Raw genomic sequence first — 15,856 nt, 5'->3', positions numbered from 1 at the left:
CCCTGCACTTTGTTGATGATGTTTTCTGAGGAAGTTCTGAGCTCAAGTTTGTTCTATTAAAAAGTACTGCAGTCCATGCTTAGGGAGAATGTAAGTACAATTACAACAGATCAGTGCATTTTTAGTTCACATTCCATTGCAACATCATCCCTGTTTTTAAGTACATTCACCATGTCTTTCCAGGTGTATTATTTGTATTTTGTTCCTTTATGCTATTGCCTGGTAGTTTATAGCATATAGATATTTTTTTTTAGAGATGTGCACACCCATTGTGACTTGGCTATTGCATATATGCAAGACTGTTCAAATACTGAACAGTGTCTAGGGTGGTACTGATTATCTGTATTGATTGCACAGATCACTGCCTACATTTTAGTGATTTTCTTTGAAAACCGAGTTTCTTAGTGACCAAGATGACTTGAAAATGCTATAAAGGCAGGTAGAGATTTTCTAAATAAGAAACTTCAAGTAATATACAGGTGGTTTGTTTTGTAAGATTTCATATACTTGTAACATAGAGGAGTGGGAATGTTTTGTATTTTTTTACTATGATCCTCAGAGTAGTATATGATGCTGTTATAATACAGAAAACAGCTATTTTTCTCCAAAGTTAGAGTATACTCATAGGAATAAAGAATTTTCCAGTATCTTTGTCCCTAACCTTTATATAGCACATTGGTTTGGAGTAGAACAAACGCTCTCTGCCATAAGTAACATTTACCAGAAGCTACTAAAACCTCATACACCTATGTAAAAAAACCTAATGGAAAATACATGTTGGCTATAGCTGTCCAGAAGCACAAGTGATTATTTGTGCTGTGGTTTGGATACTCTGTTAGAAATATATTAAACAGGCCCCATCCCCAGAAAATCTGGATTTTTAACAAATTTTAAAGCTGAACATTCATAGTCCAAGTCACTAATGACTTCTGAAAATACAACTATTCACTGTAGAAAAGTGCCTTTCCCTTTTTTCTGAGCACACAGGATTTAGTTTATGGTTGTCAAGTTAGGATGTTCATTGAGAAAGAACATTGATACCATTGTTTGAAAAGCAGGATTTGGCTAAAATAATAATAATAATAAAATATCTATATTTCACTTGTTCTCTCTAGAAATTCTGCTGGAAAACAGCAGATATAAAATATTAGAATACTAGAAAAAATCTCCTTCAGCTCCCCATTTATGCATATTGGGTGAAAGCCAGCACTAAATGCAATGGAGCTATTATTCCAGAGCTGGATTTGGCCCAAATGTCTGTCCTGTTTACACATGTGAAAGCCCATTAAACTTATGGTACTTGCAATGGTATAAATGGAGGCCAAAATATTGTTCTTTTTGCAGAACTTAACTTGAACTTCATGTAAAAGTTGGCTATTGTATTAGTGTAGGGGTGCATCTTATTCAGACAAGACTTACACTGGGTCTATGTTAGTAGGTCTGAGCAGGAAATCCTGCAACTGCTCAACTTTTTTAATAATGCTTTACATTTGCAGTTGGGTGGATTCATTCACAGGGTACAATGGTTGGGTTAAAATCACAAATGTGTCAGACTTACACTGCTCTCTTACAGTGTATGAGACAGATACAGAAAGAGTTTAGATGAAAATGATAGCAGGATTTAAAAATACGATGTTCAAAAAACTTTAATTTTGGTTTATTTGGGGAAATTTGGTTTATTTGAGGAAATAAGATTGAAAGAATAAAAGTCATGTTGAATGAGTTTATGTTCATTAAGAGAGATGAGGGTCAGTGCTTAAACAAGAATCTGGCAGTGCATACCGTAGCAAATATTCAGGTTCTGGAGCTGCCTGCTTACAGAACAGTTGAAATGCTGGATTATTGGTCAAAGACAACATCAAGTTGCTAACATTCTGTTTAAGAAATGATAATGCAAACTGCATTATTACAATAAGACATATAGAAAAGCAAAATTATAATTTTTACTACTTCTATGTACTAGTATATAATAGGGGGAAAATCTAGAACTTCTTTGTTCAGTGTACTCATTGCACAAGTCTTCATTACACATAAAATATGTTACTCCTGCCTGTACAGAGGCAAATGATATAAAACAAAAGTTCTATTTTATCTGACTAGGTTAGACTTAAGTGCTACTTGGTAAAGAAAACATCTTGAAGCTTAAACATTTGAAATGAGACCAGGCAGGCTGTAAAGTCCGAATATAATCCAAAAATAGAATAGTATTACTTTTCCTACATTTATGAATATAGAATTGAGAAAGATGACAGGTATCTGTGGTGAAATTTCTTTTGGTGGAAAGTGCTTCTGTGCAATGATATGCTTTTGCTGTAAATGGACTTCTGCAAAAAGCCTTTCCTGACCTGTTGGAAGTAAATCCCTGTTTTGTTCCTGGAGCTGAAATTGGCAAGATACAGATTGCTGTGGCAGAAGTCCCTGAAAGGACACATCTTTCCCTAAGGTAGATAAGACTGCTGACCTCCTGCTGACTTGGGAGCATCTGCTCTCACATCAGGGGCTCCTCATTACCTGTCCCCACACAGACCAGTAATTATTTTCAGAGGAAAGGAAGACGAGGACAAAAGTAATCCCCCTGAAATGAAGCCATTAACACTGCGTAGAGGTAATAACATTCGATTTCAAGGAGATAAGGAAGATGAAATTCATTTATAAATGAGCTGATTTTCACTAGAAGTGATATTAGTATAGAACATACTTCAGGTTCTTTTAATCTGGAATTGAAGTTTTCCCTTTTGTCTCTTCCACTGTCACCTTCAGAAATATCCTTTATGGCAAGCAAATGCTTTGGATTGGGGAAAGTTCAAACATTGTTGAATATCGTAAATAATCATTTTCATGTTGTTTGGCAATTGGTTCAAGACTAATTCTTGTCTGAGAAAATGCTGCAGTGCCTGCCCAGCATCCCAGTTCCCTCATCCTCACCCTCTGCTGTGGCCTCACTACAGACACCAGCATGCAGCATAGGAGCTCTGGCAGATGCAGATAATGTGAGCCGTGCTAAAAGAAGTTTCAATTTTCCCTTCATTACTTTTCTGATAACAAATAGCTTTCCACAGCAATATTCAGCTAACACGTTTGTTTCATATGGTAGTTTTCTGAATAGTGGGACACTTGAACACATTTGCAAATGTTTTGTTGAGTCAGAGCAACATCCATATCTTCCAACAGCACTCTGAAAATCCTTTCTTGTAATTTATATTTTATATATAGTAGTATTTTCACAAAGATCTTGGAAGACTGTAATTTTCCTAGTTTAAACTATTTCTGTAGATTGCCACTCACTCTGCATCTATACTGTGAGAATATTCTCCTCTAAGATAAACCTACGGCAAGTGTTGAAGTGCCAGTGCTTTGTGGAAAAAAAAATTGCATCTAGCAATAGTGGTTATTTGTTCTTTTCAAAGGTTTATATCTGATTCTGACTCATTAATTTATTGTTTCTAACATTTTTTAATGTTTTTATTGCTCTTTAATAAGATCACCTAACAGGTGTTTACATGGCAGTCTGTAAGGTCTAGACTCCGAGTATGTACAGTATTGTAGCTGCAAGTATAACTTGGTAAAATGAAGAACTGCTTACTTTTTATCTTTAGGTTATTACTTCTAATGGGATAGAAAGAAGCTGAAATCCTAAGTAGTTTGTTCAAATTGGCTTAAAATTTGAAAAAAATATTTTTAAATTGGATATTAAGGTTATCACTTCATTATAGAGGGCCATTGTCTCCCTTCTTCACATCAGTGTTAAGACTCCTTCTAGGTGCCTGAGAAAACCTGGTGAGTACATGTTGTATTTTGTAACTGGCAATTATTAAACCAACCTTTTTTGAGAATGCCTTCAGTATATTTGAATCGTTAAAGGGTAATGATGATGATATAATACATGTCTCATTGAAGTGGATAGCAGGAGTTACATCAATTTCAATGAGCCTTTCACCAGATCTTTTGTACTACTATATGAAATGAAACTTGGCTTCTGCCAAGATTTTTCAATAGAAAACAAAGTATAAAAATGTTTTATTAATTTTATCACATAATCTGAATATTTTCTGTTCTGTTCCTCAGTCTGTTATTTTTTTCTACATTTCTGCCAATTTAATTTAAATTTTCTACATTGACTTGTAGTCCAAGGGAATAATAATAATAATAAAAAAATCAAAATGATGGACTTTGTATTACATTTCTTCATCCACGCTCCTCATCTTTTTTCCTCTTTTGTTTGTTGTTATTCTTTCATATTATTTCTTTTTCAGGCCACAGCTGACTCTGAACTAAGGTATTAGGTATGGATTATATACAACCTTAGACACTAGTTTGACAGTCACTCAAAATAGAGTTTAATTTTATGCATCAGATTTTTTGTTCCTTCCTCTGTTATCAATATTAAAATCACTAGCAAAACAAGAGGATTTGAAGTGCATGTTTCATATAAACATTTTTATACTGTGTTGTCTTTCTACTAGTCATAGGTATAAAATCTGATTCTGGAGGACTTTTATGTGAAACCTCAGCTTGTATCAGAAAATAAATTATTTGTATGTTTTATTTCAGAAAACATAATGAACACCCTTCTCCTTGTTCTTTATAAAGCAAGCAAACAGTGATGTTAGAATATTTTCTTTTAAAGTTCTTGCAGTGGTATAGTATAGTATGCGATAGCTATCCCATCACCAGAGCGCCTCAACATTTACAGAGAACCTATCATTCAGAGTGGCTTCAGTTTAAGTGCGGTTTCAACACAGCACTGGAGTTGGAAAACAAATCAGGATGAGAACGAAGGGGGTTTGAATGCAAGTTTTAGCCCATATGTCTGTAATTACAGAAGATCCCTGGACTCACAATTGCAGAGGGAACACGACTCCACTGCAGACTAAATCAGCAGACATCGTGTCATACACAGAATAGCAATTCCAAAAACAGCTTCTGTTCAGAGGAACTTTGAACATTTAAATTTTATTTTGCCTTTAAAAAAACCCACTTTTAAATGCTTTTAGATATTTTGATAATATTTGTATGGAGTATGGAAGCTGTTGAAAAAAAGTTTATTTATATATATGCATAAATAGAGGTGATTGCAAGGCCTACACACCTAAAAAACCCCCAGATTACCCAGTTAATTGATATAATTTACCTCTGAGTGTGTGTGTATGTGTGTACATGCACATGAATATGTATATATGTATACATAAATACACACATAACCACATTTTTAAGCTATGTATAACTGCATTCAACTGGATGAGATAAAGATACCACTTTAAGGGTTTTTTTCAAAGCATTCATTTGGAGACATTTTTAGAGTCTACTGTGTCTCTTTCGGCAGGCTCAAATCATACCAGGCAAGCTCTGACAGACTACTTACATACAGTGGTTTTTCAGTAGTGCCTTTTTGAGTTCCGGGTTTGATTGCATGCAGACAATATAATCTTAAGAAGAGGGAAGAACAGAATGTCCTGATCCTTGCAGAAGCTCCTGGTTGGCTAATTTTTATAGGCCAGATGGAAATGGGATGAGGTACTTCCTTTGAAAGGTCTTGACATTTGCAGAGGTATGGGGGCAAAAGCAGCTCCTGAACTGGGGCTTTGTAATCCCACTTTGTGGCTGCCTGACCACTTCTTTTCTTGACGTGCCAGCTGGGAACCATCGATCTCTGTGTATAAAACGTACCCTAATGACAGTGCTAGCATCTCTCCATCTCTGGTAACATGCCACAACTTCAATTGTTCACTTGCGAAAAGCTAACCTTTGAATATTTTTTGGATTACTTACCTAATTTCTGGCACAAATATAAACCAAATTCCTCCTGCTTATTTCATTGAGGAACCTTGAATGCAACTTCACTATCTGACTTCAGGCTTGCTGTCAATACATTGGTAAACTAATTTTTACATCAAAGTGTTGCTTTGATTGGGAAGTCACTTATAGGTATTTAGATGAGAAATGAGTAACATCTGCTGTGATTGAAATTCAATGACAATGATTTTTTTTTTTTTTTTTATTTACTCTCTGGGTGAGCATTCATGGGTTGCCCAGAGAGGCTGTGAAGGAGAGGCTGTGAAGTCTCCATCCCTGGACATATTCAAAGCCTGGTTGGACAAGACTGAGCAACCCACTGTAGCTCCCCAAACTCTGGGCAGGGGGCTCAGACTAGGCAGTTTCCGGAGGCCCTTCCCACCTCAACTTTTTGGTTTTTGTGACTCTTTGCTCACACTATTACCTTTCCTGGTATTGAGAGGAATGTTTTACATAAAAGATCTCTCTTGCAGATAAGAATAGATGAAGATAATATAAAATAAACAACATGCACTAAGAAATAATGCTATTTCCAGATTTTTCCACTTCCATCATTTCCTTTAATTTAAACAAAACTAAACAATTCATCAATCTTATATAGTTTTAGTTTTCCAGCAGCAATTTACTGTTGTCTATTACACCATTTATTCAGTTTATACTAATATGAACATTTTCATTATTCAGTATAATATGAATTCCAAAGCAACTTACTCATGAAGCAACAGGGACTCTAGAGAAATCCTGCAAGAATAAATGTCATCATTTGCTACCGTTAAGTTCAGTTCCTATATGTCTTCAAGGGTGCCTTTTTTCAAGAATAAAATCTTCACTGTTGGCTTGTAACACAATTAAATATCACATTTTGAGTTCCTCTTTTGGTAATAGGTAAAATAGAAATATAGACGTCAAAATACTTTTAGTTTTGTCTGTTTAGAAATGTAAAGAAAAAAGAATATATCTTAAGGAATTATGCCAGTTTTAAATGTAGGCTGTGTGGAAAGATGATGAAGGGCATTTGACTTATAAAGGCAAAGCTCTTATATAACTATTATAACTAATTCAGAAGAGAATTCTAATTGAACAGGCAGTTTGCAAAATCGTATTTGAAGAAAGTATTATAACAAAATAAACTGACTTACATATACATGTTGTGACCAAGCAACTACAGATGTACAAAGCTAGCAGGTATGATATGGTGTGTTGATAAATTAAATGGCTTGCCAATTTGCAGAAGACACATGTTGTAAGGGGTATTACTATTGATCTGTCATAAATCTGTTGGTAGATATGCTAATAGGCCAGTTTGGTAGTCCTGGACATAGCTGTATACTGTGCTTACATGGATAGCAAAGATGGCATTAAACAAAGGTAAGTAATACTGATGGAAAAAAACCACACAATGTATACTAGTTACAAAAAGAATATCTTAAAATAAGTGTATTTTATTAAAATGTCATAATTCTTGGTGATTTTACATTAAAATAAAAACTATTTTAGCTAAGATCATGTGCAAAATTCCCTGTAAGATTAAAAGGAAATATTTAAAGTTTTAATTTAAATTGGGGCTATTCTGACACTCTATAGTTTTTTTTTTTGTGTGTGTGAACTGGTTTGGATGACACATAGAAGAATTTCTTCTTATTTTGTATATAAATTTACTTAAAGAGGGCAACACCACCCCCACCCCACCCCTGACTTTCTAGTAACACAGTTGTTGCCCCACACTGTTATGCCTGAAATTGTAATTTTCCAGTTCAATTTAGTCTTTCTGGTATGCTCCCAGGAGACTTAGAATAACTTGTGGACTTTCAAATTTCATTCCTGCCACTTCTGCCCTGGCCTGCTGGGCTCTCCTGCTTTGTGCGCTTTATTGTTTATATTGTTAGAGTAAGAAGTGCAACAGTGTTGTCCTCTGTGAAGCACTTGTAGAGAAACATTTAAAAGAGCTACAATAAAGGTAAGTGTCTATAGTATTTAAAAAGCTGGACTACACTCAGAATTTTTACTGTGGCTGTATGTTATTGTTCTTATATGCCAGCGTAAGCATTAAATAGTAACTTGGCTCAACAGCAGCAGTTCTTCAGGTAGAAGCTGTTGCCTGAGACCTCTAGACTTATGGTATATGGTGCTGGGGATTTTACTTCCGGATTTAGCCCAATCCCTGAGCTAAGCATCTCCACTAATTAATGTGTTTCAAACACATTGAAAACTCCCTCTTGTACACTTATATCCCCACTAGTCACGAAACATGTGCTGTACATTTGGATATAGCCAGAGGTGAGCTTCTGGTTTAGTTTCTTCTGAAGGAACCCTAGTTTGTATGTACCAGAGCTGCTGAGCAAAATGGAAAGTAGGAATGGTTGGGAATTTTCTTTAATCAAAAATACTTACGGATGCAGAGCATATGTGTTATCCATCATCTTATCTGAATTCTGGCGGAAAGCACCAGTGACTGCTTAATAGATCAATGGCTGAAACATTATGAGCAGTACAATCAGTATTTTTCTCAGAAGTACTACAATTATGTGTTTGCTGTTTACTGTTTGGGGTTTGTGAATAAGAGTTAAAAATGCCTTCCATTAGTTTTACATGCACTTAGAGATTCTTTTCACCTATGAGTTAGAATGTTACTGAGCTGGTGGTTAATTTTTTTAAAGGGAAATCTTGGTTTGGAGCTATTTGTAAAGTCAATAAACAAATAAAGGAAGAGCCATGAAACAGTGGAACATCAAGAAGACACTTGTGGAAATTTCTTTACATCAAACTTTGATCACTTACATCAAAGACAAGTGAAAAGGTGCAGATGAAGAATGATGAGCTAAAACATGGGACATTCCCAGAGTGAATATATTTTCTGACTTTATACTGCTGGAATTACACTTCCGTGTCTTTATATTTCCAACTTCAATTGTCAGAACTTTATTAGAACTATCTACTTGTGGTATTTCAAACACAATCAAACCCTCCAAAAGGTACAAAATCTTACAGAAGAGCTTTCCAACTTAAGACACTAACCTTGTTGTGACTATTATTTAAGTAACTGGAGGGAGGGTGTGTTTTGGCTGCCAGGAGACCCCCACTAATGGGATCTGTGCTTCCAAATCTGATACTGATTACTTATTTAATTTTGGGCCAGTCATTTCTTTTGGTAGGGAGCTACCATTTTCACTTCCTCATTCCTGACATTTTATGTCCAGGTACTTTTTATAAGTAATGTAGGAGCATGAAGCCAGTTGTCATGGTTTAACCCCAGCCAGCAACTAAGCACGACACAGCCACTCACTCACTCCCCATTCTGCACTCCAACTCCCTCCCCCCTGCGCTGGTGGGATGGGGAGGAGAATTGGAAAAAGGTAGAACCCGTAGGTTGAGATAAGAAAAGTTTAATAATTGAAATATTTAAAAAAAAAAAACAACAACAAAACAACAACCAATAAAAATCTTCATCATATAAAGATGATGGGGAGAGAGAGGAATAAAACCCAAGGGACAAAAAGCCTAAGCGATGCACTATACAATTGCTCACCACCCACTGACTGATGCCCAGCCAGTCCCCCAGCAGAAATCAGTGGCCCTGGCCAGCTCTCCCCAGTTTTTATACTGAGCATGGCACTCTGAGGCACAGAATATCCCTTTGGCTAGTTCAGGTCAGCTGTCCTGGCTCTGCTCCCTCCCAGCTTCTTGTGCACCACCTCACATGCAGGGTATGGGAAACTGAAAAGCTCTTGACTTAGAGTAACCACTTATTTGTAAGGGAATGAAGGCAGTGGGTTGATTAGCATTGATAACATGCAGCTGGGGCCTTGCCTCAAAGGCAGTGGGTTGATTGGCGTGGACGATGTGCAGGTGTAGCTCATTCCTGCTAGTTAAATAGAACTGAGGGTTGTGGGAGAGGGGCTCTGATAGAGGAGGAGCATTGTGGTCTGACCTCTGGAGGAAGCATGGACAGTAGAATTTTGTGCTGCAACACTTGTCCTGGTTTCAGCAGAGATAGTTTTCTTCTTAGTAGCTAGTGCTGTGGTTTGGATTTGGTGTAAGAACAATGCTGACAACACACTGATGGTTTTGGTTGTTGCTGAGTAATGTTTCTACTCAGTCAAGGACTGTTCAGTTTCTTGGGCCCTGCCAGCCAGGGGGCTGGAGGGGCACAGGGAGCTAGAAGGGGACACAGCCAGGACAAGTGACCTGAGCTAGCCAAAGGGATATTCAGCGTTATGGCATTTGTCTTACAAAGTCACTGTTACACATGACAGAGCCCTGCTTTCCTGGGGATGGCTGAACACCTGCCTGCAGATGGGAGGTGGTGAATGAATTCCTTGTTTTGTTTTGCTTGCATGCACGGCTTTTGCTTTACCTATTAAACTTTCTCAACCCACGAGTTTTTTCATTTCTACTCTTCTGATTCTCTTCCCCTATCCTGATGTTGGGGGTGAGTGAACAGCTATGTGGTGCTTGGTTGCCTGCTGGGGTTAAATCATGACAACATGATTTAGCAACAACTAAAGCATCAGTGCGCTATCAAAATTATTCTCATAACAAACCTAAACCACAACACTGTACAAGATACTAAGAAGAAAATTACTTCCATCCCAGCTGAAATCAGGACTCCAGTTTAAAAAGAAAAAACAAGAAAAAAATTAATATTTGAATATCTGGTTTTTAAAAAACCCTTTCAGTTTGTAGTTGTAGGCAAATATTGCCTTTATTTTCACATGCCAAACTCTGAGTGTGGTCTGATTATCCTGCAGTCTTCTATTTCTTACAGTGCAGTATGCATCACAGCAACTGAAAAATTTTGTAGTCTTACACAACTTAACAATACTGTAAAGAAGCTGAAATAAACATCATTATGTTTGTTTTGGCAAGACTGCCTCTCAATCAAAAGTTACCTTCTAAGAATCAGTCCCAGTTACACTACCGATATAACTAATTCTCAGTAAGACAGCCTAAATAGAGTACACCATTCAGATAAATGAACCTGCTGTCCATCAAGTTTTCCATACTTTTTTATTTAAAAAAATCTGACAACTAAGTTCATGGCCTGCATAAGCTGTCATTAATATTTTTATGAACTTGAAGTTCTTTTATATATATAAAAAAATCTTAAAATGGATATTGTACTAGCTGTTTGAATGTGGTGCCCTTAGAAATTTCTTGAAAGTTTTTATTTACTTAGTGAGTAGGAATACTGATGTAATATTGTATTAAAAAATAACAGAAAGCTTCCTCTCAAAAATAAATCATACCAGGCTGCATAGCAGTCTCCAAAGATCTGTAAAGAAATCCTTGTTTGGACTACTTTAAAGCTCACAAACCATCAAAGAGAAAATTGCTTAGAGAATATCTTGCATTCCTGTTGGATTGGACCATTACTATAGTACCACTAGGAGGAATCTCTCTTACTTTTTTTTTTGTCTAGAAAATAAACTGAGGTATAACAGCATGCTAGGAACAATTTTGTCATTATAAATATTTAGTTCTGGAAGCAATGGAATTAATGAAGCCTGCTATCCCTATCCTCTAGTGTGGAAAGATTGATTGAAAGTTCAGACTGGTTTTGTTATAGTTTTCTGTGTTTACATTCTCTGTTCTCTTACAAGACAAAGGTTCATGCTGTTGCTTTTACATCTCTGAAGGCACCTGGAAAGGCATTCTCAAAAGGTTTCTCTGAAACATTCTGCCACTTCTGCTCATTTCACTTGCAGTAATGTAACTCCTTCTGGTCTCTGTTTCTGTGTAAGGTTTTGCTGATATATGCCAGTGAGCTCAAAAGCTGTTAGACAGATTTCATTAAGCTCATTTCCATAGACAGCAAGGCTAAGAATGAATGCATCTTTTCACAAAGCATTAGAAATGACAGTAGAAATTATGTGTTTCTGTTGACAAGCTTACTGTATACAATTAGATGGGAATAGGGAAACCATAAATGAAAAGAAAGCAAACCCCAGAACAGTTACAGCTACCTTAAGCTTTGCATATATATTGAGCTATTTTAAATATGAGGCAAGCCGAAGTTAGAGAAAAAATTCTGGTTTTGAACAGCAACTATTTCTTTTATATCACATATTTAACTGTTTTTCCTTGCCATGTTTGTGAACTGTTTTCATCCAGTGAGCCCCAGATTTTGCTATACACAAATAATCATGGAAAGCATCTTAACCTGAATTGGATGTATTAGCGAATGGCCTTGAACAGGTAGTTAATGAAATGGGGACACTGATTTCTGTAAATAAAGACAATAAAGACAGTCTGCAGTACATTTACTTTTTCGTGGTCACACAAGACTGAGAAATTGCTTGCTGTAACATTTCTGTGTAAGCACAAATACTTCTATAGCTGTCTTTGCACTTATCTTTTACAAGACACATCAGTAAGTAAGAAAGAGTTTTTGCAGACATTTGATGTGTGCAGAATCCCCCACCCCTGTAAACTGCATTTGGCAAGTGATAAAGAGCAATTACCGAGTCACTATGGGATGGAGTACTACTGTTAGTTGCTGTAAAAAGCAATAGATGTAGAATGTTTCCAACAGTAATTGAATCTAATTTTACTCTGTAGTACATATGGGTCTTTATAGCTCTTTCTAAGTAAATTCTCTGGGTGAGTTCACCAGAAGAAGAAAACAATATTGCCCAGCAGGGTAGTTAGAAGGAGACTGAAGGGGTCCATAAGGTTGCATAAACTTTATTCTTATCATGTTGCCGATTTTAGGGCTGCTGCTAAAGCAGCCTGGATGGTTTTCTCACTTGCTTTCAGTTATTCTGAAGGGCCTAGAAGCAGAGAAGTCTAAGTCTGCTGTGTTGCCCTGTATCTAGAAACAGGAAAGAATGGGACAGAAGGATCACCACATCACATGAAAGGTCTCCTAAAGAAGTATGTTTCTTTTGAAACTTGTTTCCTAGTGTATTTCTGACCAGATTTTATCAATATGAGTGCAAAAGGACCATGATGTGTGGGAAAATTTGCCTGTATAGTAGGTGTTCTGGTACACCTAACGTGATACTTCAGTAAAATGGCAAAATTTATAGCACCAATTGATAATGATGTCATTTGTCTGTCTGCAAGTACTGGTTGTTTTTCATGGTTGCACTGACAAGGTGTAAGCCCAGCATGCAGTGAATTGCAATAGAAAGACTAAGACAGTGTGAACAGAAAATGGAGGGGAGGGTTTGAGTGTGGGAAGCGCCAGACAGGCCACACAGCAGGCACAGGGCTCTTAGCACAGGCTGCATCACTGGCACCCACATTGACATGTCGTACAGATCCCGGACCATCTACCTGCAGTTTCACTGGACAGAAGGCTCTGGAGACAAAAAACTGAACGAACCCCAATGATTCACAGAGGTGGGACATAATGAAGACACAGGTCACTGTCAGCTCTAAGAGGGTTCAAAAATGCATACCTGAAACCTGCACATGGTTGCCAGCCTAAGAATAGCCTGGGGAGGTGAGGAGCATTGGGAGCTGGCTTCCTTTGTCCTCCAGGGCATTGCCAAGGACCTAACAGCTGGACACAAGTATTGCAGAAACCAGTGGCTGGCTGGGCACTTGAACACCCACCCCTGCCCAGGTGCCTGACAGCTGGACAGACTTATTGAACACTAAACTTTTATGGTGCGTGTGACTGGGACTGTGAGAGAACAATGTGTGAAACCTGTTTTCTTTTATTTTTTGCTTTAAATAAAACCATCTTCCCCTTCAGTAAGCTCTCTTATTGATACTGGCTGCATTGCTGGTCTAATGCCAGAGCAACACGTACCATGAACACACTTCCTGGCTTTACCTGTATTCACCTGTTTTCCCCAGAAATGGTCTGTAACTAGGACCAGAAATTCCTCATGGTAACAATTATGGTCACGTTTCAGTTCACACAGTCTAGACCCTTGGCATTAGAAATAAAGTTACCAGCTGTGGCTGCTTCCCAGTTATGGTCTGTGACCATAATGGGATAAGGTTTAACTGGAAGCATGTCTTGTTCACTGAAAAAAAAAAACCCCAAAAAACCCACACAAGGGAATCACTTATTTTTCCTGGGACTAGTAGCATTTTCACTCTGCTGGTATATGTACAACGAGTTTTATTTTAAGAAGGTTAAATGTGGCTAACTGAATTAATGTGTTTTCAGATGTTATTTAGTTCACATCAATTTCTATTATATTTGTGATATTTTCATTGTTTTCTACCCAATGGCATATCTGTATTCTTTCCAGTAAAATTTAATAACTATCTAGACTTCAAAAGGGGTTGCAGTTTTTCACATTCAAGTTAAGCTATGCTTTTTAATCACCTTCAAAGTACTCCTTTATTTTTAGAAAAAAAACCCAAACAAACGCTCTATTACTTGTTATTTATAATGATTTAAACCATCATGAACTGGCATTTTCTAGGCATTCTGGAAATTATCCCTCCAACTGACTGTAAACCTCCATCCCTTGGTTCAAAACCATGATTGTTATCTTTTGGCTTTGAATGAATCATTCAGGAAGTGTTTATTGTTCATGTTAATCCATGCTGTAGCTGACTCTGCTGTTTGTATCATGAAACCCTGTTAACAAATAATGCCATTGTCTGAAAAAAATAAAAGACAAAGCACCTCTTGTTATCTCATATCCCTCTGTAAAAAATGGCAATAAAGTCATTATACCATGCAAAGTTATGAATCAGTTTAACAAGCAAGTTCTTTTGAAACTGCTGATTATATTTGTTGCAAGGGCATTGGTCATCTGTTTTTTTTCTGTAAACAAGTGTATAACTCCAGCTACTGGGCCTGTAAATGACTTCCATGCCTCCACATTTATTTCATTGTCCTTTTTCTGAAATAAAAAGAGAAGGTTTTTATTTTTTATATGTCTAAGCCACAGGAAAAATAAACAACATAGACAATTTTTAATTGTATTTTTTTATTAAATGGTGAGATTCAGGATAATGGATCATATAATATTGACTTCACTTTCAGTACGTTGGGATACAGAACTGCTGTGGGGGAGAGCGTAAGGACGTCAAAGTGTGGAAAAAAGTTACAGGTTCAGATTTTGTCATAAGCCTTCTGGTTCTCTTCTGCTGAGCTTTCTGATTTTCTCCACACGGACAGAAAAGCCTGGCATTAAATATCTTAGCCCGTTTTTGCTTACTGTGCCCTCTCACCATGAATCCTTCCTTGTGCAGTGAACATACGGTCTTTCCGTGATTCTGCAATGTCTGATTCTGTGTGGTCAAATTACACAACCAGGTTCTGGATTACAGTTTATTTTTTGCAGTGGCTCTTCCAGATGCCTGCAAAGCGGTTGTGCGCACAGAGGTCTGTCACGGGAACTCTGCTGGTCTGTGTGTGAACAGTGACTGCATCACATCACAGAGCACCTAAGGCTCACTGCTGAGTATTTGTCAAAGGGTATGCAGGATTCCTCTCTCCATGTTTGATGCTAAGATTTCAGCAATAAATATAAACGTATAATACATATAAATTTATATTAATATGTGTAAAAATATATTTATGTATGTTTCCTCAGTTTCACTGAAACAGGAATGACTATTTCCATCCAGACTGAAAGTTCAGAAGAACTGTAGCTTGCTCTTTCTCTTTTTAAACACTTACAGTTTAAAATTTCTATGCTCTTTCCTCAGAACATTTCAGACTGTTACTGCCCAAGAAGTGGGAAGGGAAGGGAAGGGAAGGGAAGGGAAGGGAAGGGAAGGGAAGGGAAGGGAAGGGAGGGAAGGGAAGGGAAGGGAAGGGAAGGGAAGGGAAGGGAAGGGAAGGGAAGGGAAGGGAAGGGAAGGGAAGGGAAGGGAAGGGAAGGGAAGGGAAGGGAAGGGAAGGGAAGGGAAGGGAAGGGAAGGGAAGGGAAGGGAAGGGAAGGGAAGGGAAGGGAAGGGAAGGGAAGGGAAGGGAAGGGAAGGGAAGGGAAGGGAAGGGAAGGGAAGGGAAGGGAAGGGAAGGGAAGGGAAGGGAGCAGATTGCTTCCTGAAGGTTGTGTGGAGAAGTCACTGTAAAGGCTCCTGATTGTGCTCCATCCCAGCTATGATAACAGACTGTGTGTGCACTTGTTTGCCATCACTGATA

Source organism: Falco rusticolus, chromosome 1 (genome assembly GCF_015220075.1).
Source record: "Falco rusticolus isolate bFalRus1 chromosome 1, bFalRus1.pri, whole genome shotgun sequence".
Taxonomy (NCBI): Eukaryota; Metazoa; Chordata; class Aves; order Falconiformes; family Falconidae; genus Falco; species Falco rusticolus.
This window is presented reverse-complemented; position numbering follows the sequence as displayed.